General features: G+C 39.1%; 1 protein-coding gene across 7 annotated transcripts in view; it reads right to left on the bottom strand.

The window, feature by feature from the left end:
* Window positions 1-18,038, bottom strand: part of TBL1XR1 (TBL1X/Y related 1) — a 110,672-nt gene that overhangs the window by 27,670 nt on the left and 64,964 nt on the right. For 4 of the 7 annotated variants that reach the window (XM_014254413.2, XM_088060972.1, XM_088060969.1 and 1 more), the window contains exon 3: window positions 11,699-11,766. The exons of the other annotated variants lie outside the window; for them this stretch is intronic. The gene's annotated coding sequence lies outside the window, so the exon portion shown is untranslated. The remainder of the gene's footprint in view (window positions 1-11,698; window positions 11,767-18,038) is intronic. 7 annotated transcript variants of the gene reach the window in all.

The raw sequence follows: 18,038 nt of genomic DNA, 5'->3' as shown, positions 1-18,038 counted from the left end.
GGCAGGATTTCGTTCAGATACCAAAGCCACCATAGGTTACAGAACTGGAGATTTAAACCACAAAACATCATTCCTTGTGGCTGCTGTTCTACTAAAGCTTTCTCCAAATGCTCTTCTATGAGACATGGTTGGTCCATCCCCAAAGGCTGATGAAATTCCTAAGTTTATATCCAAAGAAGAGTTCTCCATACACCTTTAGAAATGCTTTATAAAGGAAAACTCATAAAATTAATTAATGGTTTCTTTATATCAAGCATGCAGTCTACGACTTGTTTTGTACATCCTTCTGTGTAAGAATATATTAAATACCAATTTCAATCAAAATGAACATTCTGTCACGCTCTAAAAAGACAAAAAAAGATTTACTTTCCTCCAAGTGTACTGGCTACTTGCTCTAAACACTCCTACTTGCTCTTTCACATCTTCACTTGAGCGATGGGGGCCAGTATTTTATTAGGCACAGTACAATTGAACCCTTAGTAAAGCTTTCCTACTATCTGATGATCTGCAGTTAGCAATTCTAACATTCTGAATTAAAAGAAAAATATTTTTTCAATATAAATGCCCAAGTGTTCTCATTTTCTGCATTTTTACCTGTGCCTCCAAACTGCTATTAGATAAATGCCCTTTTGTTTAAGATTTAGTAATATGTCAGATGTGCACTTGCATAAAAATTATCTGTAATTCTATGTTATGAACCTTCTTACTGATTTCTCATATCATCAGGCTTTGCTAGTTTTCCTTCTAGTAATTTAAACCAAGAGACGCTTCTCATGTTCATTGTTTAACTCTATTGCTTTGCTTTTAACCTCAGGAATACAGCTTAATTTCTGAACACTAAAAAAAAATAACTTCTCCTTTCCTCATGTGAATTGCCTTCCTTAGCTCAGGCGATAAATATTTGTATTCTGTACTTCAGCTTTAGTGACCTAATTTATGGCAACAGTCTCTGCCTCTCCATGCCAATCTGGGAGTATGAAGAATACAACATGACAAAGCCAGTCTGAAATCTTTGGAAGAAAAAGAATTACAACCCTGAAAGTGAAGAGAAGGAAAAAAAATAAAAACCTAACAAAACCCACAACAAAACACAAAACCACCCAAAACCTTGGCTAAAAGTAAGTTACTGTCTGTCTACGTATCTGAAAAATGCAGCCCAGTCTTGAGTACAGTTACAAAATATGCTGCAGATAAAGCCCATTTGTTGATTTTGCCTAGAGCAAAGTAGTATTTAATTACTGAACTACGACTCTCCTCCCCAAAGTCATATGCTGTGTGACCCAGGAGGCAGGAATTCCGGATGTTACAGCACACACACAAGCGACAGCATACCCAGGATTGGATTTCCACAGCCATGGCTACAAAGCTGCAAACTTCTGTGCTTTCTAGAGTTGAAAATGCATCTTCCCGGACAGCTAAAGGACATCTTGCAGTGATTCTTGGCAGCCACGTATTGTAAATCCCTAAGCTGACCAAAGATAAAGGGATATTTCTGGTATTGACACTTTATTCAACACTTTAGGTTCTTAAACCTTTTTTTTTTTTCATTATTACAATGCAACACCAGAAGAAATTATGTCTGGGGAAGATTTTTCTCCGTATTTCCTGTATCAGAGTAGTAAAGCCATATTGTTATTAGTATTTTAAAGACTTTTCAGCTCTTTTAGTAAGCATGAAAGTAGAGACACAGATGGACTAAAGGATCTCCAGAGGTCCCTTCCAATGCCAATCATTCTGTGATTCTGTGACATCTCTTTAAAGGCACAACTCTCCTGCATGACAATTACAACCTTGTTGAAATGCAGCTAGTCCTGATACATCCTTCTGCAGATGCAAATATGTTCCTTTATAACTTAAAAGCCTAACTCAGCTGCTCAGAGCATGCAGTAAAACCTCCAGCAGTAAGTCCTGCCTCATTTTTGATTACTTCATTAAAGCCACCCCTCCCTGACTCCCCACAAGGTCCCAAGCCCAAACATCTTGTGTAGTGAAGGGTTTTTAATCACAGAGCTCAGGCTCCCTGATGGAGACAAACTGTGATTAAACTAAAACTGTCCAGACATAGCAGTTCAAAGGTTAAACCGCCTCTCTCTTTCAATACTTAAATAATTATCAGAACACACCAGGAAATATAGCTAAACATTATGAAATGCTCCTTGATCAACCGTCTAACCCAGACCAAAGGCATTTTCAGAAAGGAAGAACCTGTGGCTTGATGGGATGACCTTCAGGGTTAGACTGTCCTACCCACACACAAGCTGGACAGATGATTATGGCAGCAAAACTGGAAATGTGGCATTTGCAAAACTGATTACGAAGTGATTGGTCCTGATGACCAGAATTAGCAGAATCACCTGAGGGAACATTAGTGTAGGTTTGGCCAGTATGGATTACTTCAAGATGACCTGCAAGGTCCAAATTCCAGGCTCTGGGTGCTAAATCTATCTCTGTAATGGAGAAGCAAGCACCAGACAAATACTTGGCATTCCTCCAGGGAGAGACATCTGTCCATCTGTCCCTCAAAAGGGAAAATCATCTTATTAGAGGGGCATCCCAGGAAAAGTGCTAACATCAAACAAGCTCTGCAGCTTCCATTCTTAGGCCATCAGAAGGATGTCCCTTCAGACAGAGCTACAGTCCTTCAGGAATACCTAATTCCAATAAATAAAGACTTCTGTAATCAAATTTTTAGACCCTGTCTCAAGAAGGCTTTGTGAAATTGTTCAATGGCTTTACTAAGTGCTAAAATAGCTTCCTGCTAATGCTGCCTGGATCTAGACACAGAACAGCTGCTGGAATCAAGGCCAAGAAAGGTGAAAACTGGAAAAAGCCTTTTCTGCAACATTGTTCAAAATCCTCTATATGCCTTTTTGGCATGCACCTGGTTTAAGTATGCAACTATATGGCTGCTGATCTCCTGTGCCGCATTAAAGCCTTTGCAAGAAATTAATTATGGATGAATGTGGGAGCACACCCATTAAACCTCGCTTGGATCAAACTGTGAAAAAAATTCTGAGAAAATAACAGATTGAGAAGAGCCCTTGAGTCAGTCAAAATGAGGCCTATCAAGGGTTTCTGCTGAGACTAAGGTAGGGAGGGGTGAGGTCCAAAAATGCTTTTTTATTTGTAAACACCGCCACTGAAAATACACACAGCTCCTGCAGTTAAATCTTTTTGGTAAAGAAACTGTAGAAATTAACAGTTAAACAGGGTTAAAAATCTCCATACCGTGCCAAGTTTCTGCTCTCACTTGATTTATTCTCATTTTCACTGCTAGAGAACCCACTAAATAACGTGGCCTGTAAGTCTGATCAGGAACATTCCATTTTTTCCAATATGTTCTTCCTGATGTTCCCACAATAGATCATTCAGGGCTCTAAGGGACTGTGTCAATTGAATTGAATGATGTGGTCGCCTGCTGGTACATAAATGCAAAAGCAAAGCTGAGGGGGTTTATTTTCAAAACAGGAGACATTGATCCTGTGACAATGTTCCATTACCCTGACTTTATTTCTATTAGAGACAGTGATTACATCTACATCAATTGCTTGAGCTGATGGATACTGGTGCACTAACAGTGACACAGTTTTCCACTAGGCTGCTGCTGGATGCTGATAGCTTACAAAACAATAGTCATTCTCCAACTAATGCTACTTATTTCTCCATGGAAAACCGCTGAAGTTTGGGCAGACTTTTGCAATTAGTCAGTTCTCAGCTGTCTGTGGTTTTTTTGGGGGGGTTTTGTGTGTTCTGTAAATCTTATTGTGGAATGGTGATTAGTGACTGTATAGCCTGGCATGGATTCTATTTGTTATGATTAAGATATTTACATTGCTACCTGCTAGTAATAAAACAGCAGATGTAGTTCCCAGAAGCAGCTGTGGGGAGGTATTTCTGCACTCCTACAACAGCAGCCCTGTCTTAACTGGGGATTTTTTCATATGGCTGTATGGGCTCCTCTTCCCTTTTCATGCAGTGTCACCCTTTTGCAGCCTCTGTCCAGTGCTCTTGCTATCTTTCCCAAGCTGGTGATTCATCTTCCAGCTTTCATCTCTTGATCTGACATCCGATCTCAAGCCTGTGGTCACACATTTGGCCTGGTTTTCACCTCCTCACCAAGCACTGCCTACACATACTCTGCACTCCTAAGCCCATCTCTCCATCTGCTCTCCAGAGCATTCATCTGTACCTCCTTGTCACTGCTTTTTCTATGTCCTTCTTTCATTACTTTTCCATTACAACACAAGTTGCTAACATTTTGCACAAATAAATTCTGCTCGTTGATAAAAAAAATAAAAAAATCAATTCATCATCAACAAGAGTGTTTTCTAGTCCATGTAAACCCCTGCTCATTTTATTTGTCCTTGTTTGTTTAGCCTGGTGCCCTGAGTCATGTCCTGAACAGCCTGCAGGGGAAAGGCCTTTGTCTGACTCACTTCAGTGTATTTACCAGAATGGGTTTCCTCACTCTTGATAAGGAAGCTTTTTTAATGTTGCCATAACAACAAGAATTTGAGGTGATTTGGAGTGACAGCTGCTCAGAGTAACCAAGCCAAACATTGCTCTGAGTTTCAGCACCTGAGCAGGTGCACAAACTGGGACCAGAGCAGGTCTGCCAGAGCCAACCAGCAGCTCTTCTCTGCCCCAGGCTGGTGCCCACAGCTCAGCACAGCGTGGCAGCTGGGCACCTCCTTCCTCAAGTCCATTTCATACTGCACATCTAGCATTTTTGCACAACCAACAGCAAAATAAAAAGGCTCCAAATTGTGCTCTGTGGTGTGACTGGGGACCTGCAAGGCTGAGCCTGCAGGGATCCAAGCAGCCCTTGCCTGGCAGTTCTAAGAGCAGTGAATTCTGCTAGAGTCCAAGCTGGGAAACACTCATTGGTGGCCACTCCTGCCTGATGGTGTTGGAATAGGCTTTCTTTGCAAAACACCGCATTTTGGGGTTTTATTAAGGTTGATATCATCACTTGGGTAACTACATTAAATTTCTGCAGGTCTTTGGAGACTGGTTTCTCTTTCCTAGTGAACAACCAAATTAAAAACTAAAAACCAAACATGCATCAGTCTGGGCACAGACAGCTCCATGAACATGACCTTTTCTAACAAAGATCCATTCCCTCATTTACCCTGCCCCTCAGGTCTGAGCCTGAACACTCTCACCTCAGCTTTTTAAGCACCTACAAAGTTATTTTCAAGTGCAGGCATTATTTTCAGCATAAGAAGTTGACAGAAGTACGCCATAAATAATACTGACCTCGTAAATGGAGCAAGAGAATCATTTCCTGGGGTAGAAGGATGCTCTGTGTGTGTGTGTGTGTGTGTGTGTGTGTGTGTGTGTGTGAGCATCTTTCCTGACCCCCTACATTGTTTTAGAAAAGATCAGGGATTATCAGGCACATTACAGCTTCAGCAGAGTTGAGGATATAAACATATGAAAAAGAGAGAGGCAGTAATGAGGTGCTCAGTGCACACAACAGGTCTTGAAGAGGCTTTGATCCATTCTAAACAAAAATAAACCCAGCTTATTTCCCCATTGTTAAGCCTAGTCTTTTAAGCCTTTCCCATGAGAAAAGTTTTGGAATTATGTACTCTGGCAGCATCTAGTTTGGGAATAACAAATAATTTTTCTGAAATTCCTTTGTGAGCACATAAAAGCTGCCAATTCTTTTCCTGAGGCAGATGTCTTGTTGAACAGTAGCAGCTCTGAGTCCCAGGTTTCCGAAAAATTAAGGATGAAACATAAAACCCCTGTGAGGGAATACCATAATGGGGTGAAAAAAGGAAAAAAAAAAAATCCAACCTAACAGCCCCACAGGACATAGAGAAGATCATTTAGTTACAATTTATTGAAATTTCAAGTCAAGAAAATATGAGCTGTTAACAAGGAAAGCTAATTTCCAGCTTTAGTGGCCATTAATCACAGAACTGGCTCAAGAGCACTACATTGGAACCTGCTACTTACTGAAGAGAAGGCAAGATTTCTTATCTATTTTTAAATTTGGGATGAAGAAGAAGAAGAGAGTGCCGTTTGCACAGGGAAAACAATTAGTCAGTCATACTAGCAATGCAGGGGTTTGTTGTGGATTATTTAACAAAAAAGCCTTGAATATCTCTGACTTCTTAGGACAAGGCCAGTATTACTCATGACTTGTGGATTAATGGCAAACAGGTAAACTGGCACTTGTGAACATTAATAGCAGAAATACATTGCACTTTAAACAAGCTTTTCTCTATTTACCCAGATATTAAACATGCTAAAAATCTAATGCAGTTGGCCAGCAAATTTAGTATTGAAAATATAGGCTAACATTCATCATATTTAGTATTCAAACTTTTCCACAGCCATGAAACATATCCTAAAGCCTGGAATAAATTGAATGTAAACTGACAAGTTCTTCTAGCCCCAATGTGTTCACCTCAAGAGATTTAAAGACGTGTAACTCACAACTGACTGCAGCATTATGCATGAATGGAGTTCTAAAGAAAGCTTAACAAAGTTTACCCTCAGATTCAAAACTCAGCTCTTTGCTCTGCCCAAGCATTTTCACATCCACCACTGTTCACTAAAGCAGCCTGAAGCCAGCCTGTGGGAATCTGCAGGTAAATAACCAATTAGGAATGCAGGATCTTTAAAAAAGCAAAACACACCCTCCACCACCACAAACACTTTTTGCAAAACCAAAAGTCATAGATAATGTGTTTCTGCAACTGGTCACATGAATGCAAAACCAGAATACGTGTGAATCTCCAAGAGCTATCTGTACTCCCACACTCCTGCACTATCCCTGCCCTACTGGTTGCTAATCTGCCAAAAAAGCCTTTCCTCATACCACTCCACCAATGCCACCTACAACATCATCTTATTCTTAATTAAAGCCAAAAGCACCACCAGTATTAAAAAGTGCAAAACCACAGCTATGAGTCTTTAAGAAGCCATCTCGGAACTACACCACATTTTTGTACAGAAATAATCAAACTGCAGTGTATGAGGACAAGTGACAGAAATCAGTTACCAGTGTGAACAACATCAGGTGTAAAAGGGCAATACAAAACCATCTTCACCTATGTTTTTAATAATTAAAGACTAATTAATGGGGGGGGGGGGGAAGTCAGATATTCCTCATTTTAAAAAAGATGTACCAATTAAAATGAATTTAACACTTAAAATTTATTTCAGAAAAAGGGCCTATGAAGTGGATCTGAAGCCAACTGTATTCATTTTGGCACCTCAGGATTTGATTTCAGGTGAACTTTGAAGTTAGGCAGCTAAATTTTCCAGAAGCACCTAGATCACTTACATGCCATACCAGAATTATTTCTAATGAAGAACAGGATGTGAAGTTCTTGCCTTTTGTGGCAACTTCCTACCAAGACCCATCAATCAAAAGCCATGAAAGAAACTGAGAAACAAACACTGTCTGACAAACATTATTTATGGTATTCAAAGAGGCAAAGCTCTTTTTGTCAAACTTCAACTGAATGTTACAGAAGGGGTTTAATAGCCATGATCTCAGCCCTGCTCCAGACACTGGGCACGGCCACTCAGGAACATGAGCGACTGCAGCTGCAGACAGCACTGATTCACTGTCCTAGGCAGTGACACAGCATCATCACTGTACTCATCCTATTTTCCATTTGCAACCGAAAATATCAGGAATGTCAGACCAATGTAAAAATTCCCATTTCTTCTTTCATTGCTCTGTATGCCAATCTGCAGTACTGCTGTGATCTATCACGAAGTAATGGAGGAATAAAGCAACAGCAAGCCCAGCATGTCAGAGCTGCCAAGGCAGGCGGGAAGGAGGAGTGTGCTCCTGAGACAGCTCTGGAAAAGGTGGCCCAGAGGTGGGGTAGAGGTCGGTCATTAGGGCAGAGCGCTGCTTTACTTTTACAAAATGAAAGATTGAGCATTCCTGGGCCACCATTCTGCCATCATGGTCCCTTCAGGGCTGTCACTGCCTCCTGCACAGGGCTTGGGGCAGCGTGGTGACAACCAAGGGACGAGAGGGGTGGCGCAGTGACCCTCGGTCCAGTCCCACCGTGAGACTGGACTGCACAACAAGAGACCCTGGTGGGCACACAGCAGCTCTGACAAAAACACCTCACCCCCAGGAACTCTGCAACGAGGGACAGATTGTTTTTCCAAACCTGCAAGTATCTCTTCCCTTAATTTATACCATTTTCAGTTTCTGCTACAGGAACCACCCTCAATGCAGACGTTCCATCTCTGCGTCTCTATGTTCTACTCTGTACCATACCTCAAATCTGACCGTGGACGTTTTCATAAGCAAAACCTCTACTGTCCAGGTATTAGTGCTGTGTATTTTGGCAGAGACATCTCCATCTATATTAGCTGTACCCAAAGTTCAATAAGAAGTCGTATTGATTTTTCCCTTCAAGCATATATATGTTTGATGAAAAACTCACTCATGTCTCCAAAAGTTGTCTAGACATTAAGCTAATCCCCCTTCTGCCTTCAGTATCTGCTTTTTTTTTATACTCAAAATGAAGCTGTACCAAGGGTCTTTTGACAGAATATTAAGAATAGCATGTATGCTGAGGAGATATTCCTATAATACATGGAAAAGGCACGCGACACTGTCAGTGTCATCAGCCTCCTTGACCAGATTTTCCACACCCTGGAATTTTTTTATTTTTTTTTTTTTACTGGGAACTGTTCCAATAACTGAAACATCATGAGAAGATTTTTCTTTTACAGAAAGCCCTGAAAAATAAAAACAAGCCTCTTTCCTTGCCTGTAGAAATTGGAATATTTTGCCTAACTCAAATTATCCCACACTAAGGACAACTTTGAATAAATGCCAAGTTCTGATACTTCAGCAGTGCTTAAGTCTAAAGGCATATTTATACTACTGTAAAGGAAAAATTCCCAGGGATTGGATGATTGTGCCTGCCATAACACAGCCCCAGACGGCTCCTACACATTGCAAAGTCACCTGCATCTCTAGAAGTAATTGCATTGTTGTTCTTAGAAGATTAAAGCAGCATACCAAATGTTCCCCTTGCTAATTTGGCACTCTACAGAAGGTCTAACTGGTAAAAGGAGACTGAACACACCTGTAGGAAGATAGATAATGACACTGAAAAAATACATTTTAAAGTAGTTTAAATGAACACTATTTTGCTTTTCTGTATAGCACATGGGATGTAAAAAAGCTATACTAAAGCAGCCTGTGGTATACAAAGTTTTTGTTTTGTGAAGGAATCATCCTCCCAAGCTGTATGCAAAAACTTGCCCAAGTGCCTATACCCACACATAAAACCCTTAAAATTGAAAGCTGTTGGCTTTGTGCAGTAGAAGCAGGGGAGTCTACTGAAGAAACTCTTATCAAATAGGCTAAAAGTCACAAGGGATCCAATTAAGATAACAAGTTCAAACCCAGGACATTTCCTCTTCTTTCTGACTGCTCAGGCCAACATCAGACATCTGTTCTCACTAATTTTTTAATTAATCCCCTTTGAAGCAAACTATTCAAAACCTGACAGTACCTCATCTGTCCGATAAGGACCCCCCTCCTGGAAAGGTGCTATTTTGAATTAAAATGCTCCTCCACTGATGCAGTTGGAAGCACAACCATAGCCTTGTGTAGAAAAACCAGTTTTGCTGAGTCAAGCTAAAAACATTAGCAGAGATGGAAATGCACCCTGTCTTGTAACTGCAGGCCACTATTACACAGGCAGCTGCACTGAATGGTCTGTAGCTTGTCCCACAAGTGACCTCTACTCTGCTTTTTGCAGAATTAACCACAGTAACTACTTCTGCTAGATCAGAGTCAAACAAATTAGACAGGATGGCTTTTCACAGAAAGAAACCATCTTTAGTTATCTTTATCTCGCCTCAAACAGATTCTATGCACATAAAATTCTGCTCACCCATTTCCAGTAATGGAAGCATTATTTGAAAATAAAGAGATGATAGAGAGGAAGAAGTCCATGACTTCTCCAGATTACATTATACTTTAATAAGTACTGCACAAATTGCTCAAAACATTTTGAAGAATTTTCAGTATTTCTCAGACTCCAAAGAGCTCCCATCATCTTTCTTTTCTTACAATATTTATAAAGCTATGATGTTTTTACTTTACAAAATTGCCATTTAACATTCTTGAGTGATGCTACTCAAAGCTTCCCAAAGCTATTTCTCTCCTGTAAATCTGAAAGCCCATTTTCTGCCACTCCAAGACTTAGAAACTCTAAAGTAAGTCTACATGCATGAGTGGTGCATGCTGGAGGCTTTATGTACTTAAAGGACTGCAATCACACACACTGAGTAGTACCATGCCCAATTATTTTAGATAAACCAACCTAATGCAATGGCAGAAGGGAAAATGGCTTCAGTCTTTAATCACTCACAATTTCCAACATCTTTTGCTTCCTTCATTTATCAGTCCAGAGACTTCTCAAGCAAGGACACCCCTCTCTCTACTCAGTATCTCCAACACATAAAGACCTTATTTGTTTCTTTGCTTGACCAGAAAATCCCATTGAGAAGTTCTTGTGGATCCCACCTTGTTTTTAGAAAGTACACACGGATACAGATCAATCCAGAAGAATATTTAAACATATTCTAGCCCCACTGCCTTCAACTGCTTAAGCGATGTGTTGGAGCACAGCCAGTACTACACTACTCTGCAAGGCCACAAAGAACACCAGCAGTATCCTTCTCTACCTTGTGGGGGTCTACTCGCAAGGAAAGGTTTGTTAAAACAAATTCCCCCTGTCTTTGAGTGCCCTTTAATGACCTAAGACAGCACACAAAGAGCGCCTGCCAAAAATGTAAAGGAATTGTGAATTAAAAAAACAACAACAACAGAAAAAAGTAGGGAGGTGCTGGGGAAAGAAAAGACATCTGCTACACCCACAAGACATTTGTTAAATTATGGTATATATTAAAAAGTCTACAGATACAAATGTGGTCTCACTTATCTCCTGCTTAAAGAACAAATGCTCAGTTGTGTTCTTGCACAATACTTGAGCATGGCTGCCGGGAGCCTGGTGCACAGTGAATTTTCCCTCTCTAAGAAAAAGAATAGGCAATCTCATCTCCCTTGTAACTCCAGCCATGGAGAAGAAATAAGAAAAGATATTTAAGGAAAGTTTCCAAAATCAAAAGAAACTATACAGGGATTGTAGTTCCGTACATTTGAAGAAAACAACTGCAAAATCATGACTGTACATCACATTTAAGAAGACACTAATAACAGTACACAGTCTGGATATTTGCCCTCTGAACCACACACTTGTATTTTCCTTTAGGAAGACAAGATTTTAGTACTTGAAAAAAACATACTATAATCAAAATACTGTAATTTTAAACCCTTTTTAAAGAACTGATAAGCACTGAGGCAATTGTGACTCCACACTTCAAGGAGACAATACAGTTTTTACAATCTGTTTTGACAAAAGGTCTATTTATTAATATTTCCATACTGTGAATTGATGTGTTATATCATAACTATCAACAAAATGAATACTGATTTACACATGAGACACTAACAGCTCCAAAAGGAGCTGTTAAAGACCATTGAATAAAAGAACACTTAATGTAAGGATTCAGTGAACTGCAGAAACTGATACCTAACAAATACTGTAAATGCACGTAATACTAAATTGTACCAAACTACAGTCCACTTTTATGACAAATAAATAGATAAATCATTGAGTGTCCTTACCAGAACTACTCTCTGAAACCCCACAAAATTGTGATGTGGCAGCAGTACAGCCCTTGGTATTACACCACCTGTAACACAAACCATATTATGATAGTTTCTATCAATATTTATTTTAAAGGATGAAAAAAGGATAAAAGCTATTTTTCTACCAGTCTTTTTACTGAAAGAATTAAAACAACATTCAGTTTCCTACTGATAACAATATATGCTTAGTTAAGAAGTTAAACAAACAAAAATTAGAGACCTTGATTATTTACATGGAATTTATTTTAAAAACAAATTACAGTTCCAGTTTCAACTCTATCGTCTTCTCACTATTTCAGTTGAAAACAAATCCCCACCACAAGCTCACTGGCTTCAAAGTAATTTCTGTTCTTTTTTTCTGTCCACATTGACAAAGGGGAACTTTATGAGACTCCAGAAAAAGTTTACAAAGAGATAAGTATTGAAGCAATAGATATTGCAGTGTTAACCAATGCATACTAAAATGATTCAATAGGAAGATAAAAAGTAGGAAACACAAGGCCATGATCAAACCATCGAGTTTTTCAAAAGTGACCATTCAGGAGCTGAATTTCACACCAACAAATTACAAAGAGTGAATTATATGAACAATCCTTAAAATACCCTCAAGAAGTTAATTTCTACAGGTGACTGTTAAAATTTAAACCATCCCTAGGAACACATTACACACCTGCCATCAGAATAATTACTGATCCTGTATTTGTGTAACATGGTGATTCCTACCACCAATATTCATTACAGATTAAATCATTAGAAAGTGATCTTATGTAAACTAAGGGATTAAGGAGAAGATTTGAAGGCAGAAGCACAGGAACACTGTCTAGGCACCATAAGAAAAGAATCCACATGTCAAATAAATGCTGTTTGAAGCAGGATGCACTCAATAGTAAAACAGCTAACTCTGCCCTGGAAAAGGATCTGGAAAAAAACAAACAGGTTTCTTAAGTACTAAACTACAGCTACAAAGGCTCAAAAAATACATTACAAACAACACTAAAAGTTCCCAAGCACCTCCTTAATACTAGGATTAAAACTGAGGAAGGCAACACATGCCTTAAACAGGACTTAGCATTTCAGATTTTCCATCGTCTTAAAAGCAACCACTGACCTCTAAGAAACCCTCTGCTATTTAGTCTGTTGCTAAGCTCAGTAAGACTTGAAAATGTTCTTTTCTCTTTTGATTGGGGAACCACAAGGTATTTTGGTCAGGAATAATTTTCCATGTTTAAATTCCCAAGAGAATCAAGTAAACTTCTCCCCTTTTCCTCCTGAAAAACCTCCAACAGCCAAATGGACAATTAATCTCCAAAACCAAGATACCACCACACTGGACTGGAAAAGTGTCCTGGTCCTCCCTGTAACACTGACAGTAGTTCACAAGAACTAAGTGAAAAGGTTCTGACCCTCCATTCATGTAATTTTAATTCTCTCCTAGGCTATTATGTACTGCTTTGATCATTTCTACAAACCTAACTGTATATGCCAACTGCATTGCTAAAATTTAATTTGGAAAAAATAATCAGAAGCAAAGTTTAAAAAGCTTATAAAATTTTAACTCCAAGTGCAAAAGGTCATTAAAAGGGGATGTTGATCCTGCTGGTTGAACAAACAAGACAGAGCAAGAGCAGTAAGTTTCAATTTTATGCTTTGAACCTTGTACACTTTATGTTTACATGAAGGATTTTTCATTCATTTGAAACAAACTCTGCTCAAGTAAATAACTGAAATTACCCCCAAAATGATGGCAAACAAGAGAAAGAAGCTGGAGGCCCTACGGGAGAGTAGAGTACCACCACACCCTCAACAGAAGCTGCTGCAAGAGGAATTCCTTTCCTCTCCACAGTTCCCCTCAAAGCACACACAGAATAACACAAAACACCCTGAACATCAGAAATTCCCCACTGCATTTACCTCCCTACAACAGCAGAAACCTGTTCAGTTCCCTCAACCACAGCTGGAGAGGGCAGAGGGAACAGCAAGAATTAAATGCATGGCCTAACTTAACAGGGCTTTTAGGAATGACTAAGCAACAAAAGTCATTTTTTCACAGGGATCCTGATAGTCAGCTACTTCTGCAGGCACTTGCAGCTCATAACACAACCATGAGAGAATCCTCTAAATTATATTTTTAGCCTGTTCCAAATTAATAAATAAGAACAAAAAACATTGCATGTGCTGCAGATACATTACTTAAAGACTGTATTTTTGTGGTTTTTAAAATATATGTTAGTGATGTGAATAGAATTTGTGGAAAAAAACCTTCACATACAGTGAAAGGATAAAAACTTCACATTTAATTCTATTTCTACCAAGTGATATGATGAAATGAGGCATATCTCAAGGTGCTCACCTCTAATCACAGGGCATAATTTCCCTTACTATATCTACTCTTCAACTGTGGATTGTTTCATAGTTACTAACTTAGTAATTTATTTTTCTTTCTTACAAGATGCTTATCTATGTGTATTTCAGAAATCTGAAGAGAATCAAAGTAAACCTACAGCATCATTACAGAACAAAAAAGCTGAACGAGAGAGGAAGGAGTAAAGAATTTTTCCAGCCTTAGGGAGAAGACTAGAACAGAAAACACTGCAAAAATGTGCAGGGTTTTGAGAACCCAACATTTTACGTGATGCTAACAGGCAAGCTTAACAACTGTGTCTGTTACTAAAATGCTCACACTCCATAAGAATTTGTGCATCGTGAGCATGAAATCTTTCCCTCTGCAGCTTAATATATCTATGCATTTAAAAACCATCTGCAAAAATAGACATATACTTCCCCACTGCAAAATTAATTAGAGAGCAGGAATTTCATCTCACTACCACCAACACATGTGATGATGCCACATGTAAACACATTGCACTTGTTTTGGCACTGGAGAGCAACAGAAATGGTAAATTTAAAAAGATTCTGTGAAAATGTCACTTTCTTGAAGAAGCTGATTAGTATCAGAGAAGGTGGAGGATGGGCACCCAGGAAGGCCATGTGGGATTAATCTGCCACTAAATCCTGCTCCTTGATCAGCACGGGGTCCATTTACCCATTCCACTAGTGGGGCTTTTTTCCACAACATTTTTTGATTTTTCTTCTCTTCCATTTCTTTTAAATGAAATCCTTACTGCTGTTAGATCGGGACTTAAGTCTCAACTTTTAAATTAAAAAAAAGTAAAAATTAATCAAAATATTTTTTCAACAAACAAGTACCTTTTTTTTTTTTTAATGACTGACTAGGTTTTTCCTTGTTTTGATTTTAAATCATATGTAGTTAGGGAAAACAAGACAAAAAAGTACATTATGTGGTCATAAAAATACTGATAGGCATTTTATAAATTTAATGTGACCCATCAGGGAAAGAGGAATTATCAACTTTTAGGAAGTATTGTTTACTTCTTTCTTCCCACTAGACCACCTGTAAATAATATTTGATGTTGTTTTCTTTCTGTGCGACGAGTATGACTATAAATGAGATATTTGATCTGTTCGCTACAACTTATTCCCTCTAATGCCTCTATTTCAAAGACCATCCAACCAACAAATGACACCAGCCTCAAGGCAATGTCCCAAGTGAATGTGCATCTTTGCTTCTCTTCCTTATCCACTGTCATTTCCATAATTCATCTTCTTAACGATTTACCAAGTGCAGAGGATATTTTCAGAGCACATTGATGGTGCTCAAAAAGTCTTACAGCTGACTGACTGCCAAGGGCATGTGAAGGAAGCAAGAAGTATGTACAACTGTTTTGGAAACAAGATGCTGAAAAATACTAGTTTTTTTCTATTTGACAGATATTCCAATTCTTTGGCCTGACTGTAATGCACACAACTTGGTTTAAAGCATTTTCATTCTATAAGGATATGCTTATTGAAAAAACCAAACACAGTAATCATTTTTACAAAACCAGAAGGCAGAAGTATTTAATTTCTAAAGACTGCCTCCAATAGTACTGCTTCATGACTGGTGTTGCAAATACTACAGCCACTATTTTGCATACTCATTAAAAATTATGTCTGGAGCTTGCAGCTCCTCTTCAAAAAAAAAAAAAAACACCCTTCAGAATGTAAGCCACTCAAAAGCACTATAAAGCCAGTAATCATTCTCATTCCTGAAAATCCTCCATTTTACCATTTGGTAAATAAATATATTTTTCCTTTTTTTTTTTCCTTTTCTCCCTTGCCACTCCACACAATCTCTAGCAGCTTTATTTTACCCCATCAACCCATATCACTGTCAGCACTCAGAGCAGAAGGCTGATCCATACTTCGTGCCTGCCTCTGAATTCATGACCAGAGATTCACCCTCACCACGCACAGAAAACGAGCAGCCTTCATCTTTCCATTTACCCCCATTAAGTCAGTGCCATCATGTTCTCCCGGGAGAAAAGTGCAAGAGCTGAAACACCACAAGCGACAGCAGCCAAGGACACTCAGAAATAAGGTCTGCCCTTGCTGCTCTTGGACTGTGAAAAGGAAAGCTCCAAACTGCAGGACAGTGACCGTGTGCTGCTGGAGTCCCAGCTCCTTTTGAACAGATATCAGGTAGCTTGGATGGAGTACCTGTCTCAAACTGGGCTTTAATTTGCTTGGAAATGCATGTAAAAATAGTGGGACTTGGTCCTGAACAGGACCAAAAGCAGGTTGTATCATAATTATATCATATCTAATTAAAGTCCCTATCACTAAAATAGAGACTTGCCAGCATAGATACAAATGTCACTTGGCAGCCACATTGGTTCTCAAACCTGTAGCTGGAACACAGCTCAGGACAGAAAAGTGTAAAAAAGCTACTGATTGAGTAGCCTGATTGCTAGAATGTAGTAGATTTGGCTTTGTTTTACAGTGTTGTAGTAACACCTTACTCCAGGGAACAACAGGTTCTTGGATTTCAGAGATCCAGTTCAACTGGTACATGGAGTTACCACATCCATGACTCTTGCACTCTGCCAGGAGACTTGAGGTAAATTCTTGGCTCAGGTTTGTAGTGAAAATAAGCTGGCTGCCTTCATCTAGCCACCATTTCTCCATAAATTACAATTAACCCCCCCAAATCTTAGCTTAAAAAGCATCAGCCCAAAAGATTGTGACCATGTCTGTCAGCACTAAAAGTAAAAAGAAGGTGCCTGACAAAGGCAAATGTAGCTCTTGTAACCTGTCTCTCATCTACTCACAGAGAAAATCATCTTGGGACAGATGGATTCACAAAGTCAACTGAACAACTCAAACCAGACCTACACATGCCCGCGGTCCTGTTCTCTCAGTGGAGAAGATCTTGACAGGGAAAGAAGAGTCTATTTTTCTTCAATTTTGCAAGTGCTGCAGCTGTATATTGCTTAATAATTTAGTTTATTAAAGGCAACAACTGTCAAAACTATACAAACTCATTTGTCATGCAGCAATTTTACATTATTGGAATCTTGTTATAATCCGACTAACGCACACGATCGCGTTCTAACCATGCCTATAATTGGGTTCTTGGCTCCACAGGCCTAAAGACAGTAATCCAAAACATCTTCCAATTACGCTGAAAAATATGCATGTTTGTGGGAAGCTACATTACTTCATTTTCAGACTCAATGGGCCTTTAATAATATGGGGGGGTTGGGGGGAGGGAGTTTGCAAAAGGACATTTATTTGTGGTGGAACTCAGAAAATTGTGTACTCATGTAGGAAAACACAACCTCAAAACCTATAAACACCAAAGCAGCATGACCGAGATGCTTACAGAACACAAGACAAACTAAAACAAAACCAGTCCAAAATCCATTCAGATGGAAGACTGTATTCCAAGTCTATACATCCAAACCAAACCAGTATTCCAGCCATTAAAAAAGTCCATACTTCAGAACTCATGTATGTGTGAGAATCACTCATCACCTTTACTTCCAACACATGAACTGCCTATTGCTCCTGCTCACAGCCCTTCACAGAGCAGATGTGAAGTTCCTTGAATTTATTGGTAGATCAGAAGCAGCTCAAGACACAAGAACTTTGCACAGGAACCATTACTTCATATTCCCAGTGTCTGACAGACACTTCTGGTGCACTACCAGAACCGACAGGCCATTTTTAAGTGTTGTGACTTGCTGTATTATTTGACAAACATGGTTTACAATTTTTAATACAAAAGGTTAGCAAGTAAATATTACAAGGACAAGCAGGATTGCCCACATGCAGATATGCTTTTTACAGAGGAGAAAACACCAAAGTTGCCACAGAATCATTTATATTGAAAAAGACCTCTGAAATCCTCAAGTCCAACCTACAACCTAACACCATGTCAACACTTGAAATACAAGAGAATTTTTTCAATTTTTTT

Source organism: Pseudopodoces humilis, chromosome 11 (genome assembly GCF_049639895.1).
Source record: "Pseudopodoces humilis isolate 2021_Gansu_Grassland_sample_001 chromosome 11, ASM4963989v1, whole genome shotgun sequence".
NCBI classification, from domain to species: domain Eukaryota; kingdom Metazoa; phylum Chordata; class Aves; order Passeriformes; family Paridae; genus Pseudopodoces; species Pseudopodoces humilis.
This window is presented reverse-complemented; position numbering and strand designations above follow the sequence as displayed.